The 1,735-nt window shown below is 34.5% G+C and overlaps 1 pseudogene; it reads left to right on the top strand.

Annotated features, from left to right (window-relative positions):
* Nucleotides 1–654: 654 nt before the first annotated feature.
* Nucleotides 655–1,357, top strand: LOC122748103 (annotated as a pseudogene).
* The last annotated feature ends 378 nt before the right edge of the window (nt 1,358–1,735 follow it).

Raw genomic sequence — 1,735 nt, 5'->3', positions numbered from 1 at the left:
ATTAAAAATATTTAGGAGTTCCTCTATGAATATTCTCTCAGGAATGATTGGAGTCCAATAATGAAATACTCTTGGAAGAAATAAAAACAGACCAAATAATTAGAGGAACATTGTTATGGATAAGAAGAGTGAATATAATAAAAATGGCAACACAATCTATATTAATTTACTCATTCTGTGCCATATCAATCATAATATCAAAGAGATGTTTTTATAGCTAGAAAAAATTATAATGAAAATAATATAAATGGGCAAAAGGCCAAGAATCTCAAAAACAATAGACAGAGAGACAGAGACACAGAGAGAGATGAGAATACAAATACCAGATCATTCTTGTCTCAATAACCTATGGAAAAATATATTAAAATGTAATATCACTGACCAAAATGACTGCCATCATGCTCAAAGACACAAACATGAACCCTATTAGATATAGGACTATGAAATCTACTATATGAGATGGTTAGAATTAATAGCATCACATCTGTTACCAATTATTCTACCTATCACAGATGTTTTCTAGGTATGAGTTTCTTCTATGTAGTAAGGCATCTAATAGCATCTTATATAGACTGCATAATTTAACTATTTTACCAAAGAAGAACTCAACCTGAGTGTTTCAAAGAAGAATATTCTAGAAATAAAGGGCAAAAAATGATATCAGAAATTTTCTTGGGTGATGTGGGATGTAAACTTGTGTTTTACCTCCACCAGGTGGCCCAAAGCCTTTTTCTCTGTACCACCTGCCTCCTGAGTGCTTTCCAAGCTATCATTTTAAGTCCTAGAAGCTCAAGGTGGGCAGAAATCAAAGCCAGAGTCCCAAAGTGCTTTGGCCCATTCTGTTTCTTGTGCTGGACTTTTTACCTGCTGACAAATTACCTTATTCTTTTAAAATTCAAAGGCCCAACAGGAATCAAAAACATCACTAAAAGTCATGATTTCATTTATTGTTTTGCTATATTTGATATTTTATTTCATGTTACACTATATATAACCCTAATGTTTCTTCCTGATATTTTATGTGTAGGAATCATGGTGGGGAGCAGTGGATATATGGTTTTTGTCTTGTGCAGACACCATCGGAGAGTTCAGCACATTCATGCCAATAATCTCACATCTAGTAGCTCCCCTGAGACCAGAGCCACCCAAACCATATTGCTGATGGTCAGTACATTTGTATCTTTTAACTCGCTCAATTCTATTTTAGTATTGATTGTGCAATTGGAGAAGCCAACTTCCTGGCTAGTTCATATCTCTGCCTTTTTAGCTGCCTGCTTTCCTACTTGTAGCCCCTTTATTCTAATGGTCAGTGACTATCAAGTCCCCAAGTACTCTTCAGCTCTGTGGGATAGAATAAAGCTTCCAGTTTAATAAAATATTTTTAAAATATAGTTAAGCGATGCAGAAGATACAGTTTTGGACTTTTCAGTCAAGAAGCTCTGAGTAGAAATTCTGCCTCAGATAATTAGTAGATATACAAAGCAGGGCAACTCACTTAACCGCAGTTTGCCTAAGAATCATCATTTGCAAAGTGGATATCATAATAATACTCAGCCTCCAGAATTTTTGTGATGACAAGAGATACTATTTGTAAAATCATATGTGAACCTTAAAATGCTAGAGGAAGATCAGATATTGTTGCTGTTATTATTATTGTCTTTTAATCATGTTCACCTCTCATCTCTTGGGGAGAGGAATCTTGAGGAAATAATTACTCTGAAAAAGCAAATTGTTC

Source organism: Dromiciops gliroides, chromosome 3, assembly GCF_019393635.1.
Source record: "Dromiciops gliroides isolate mDroGli1 chromosome 3, mDroGli1.pri, whole genome shotgun sequence".
NCBI lineage: Eukaryota > Metazoa > Chordata > Mammalia > Microbiotheria > Microbiotheriidae > Dromiciops > Dromiciops gliroides.
This window is presented reverse-complemented; position numbering and strand designations above follow the sequence as displayed.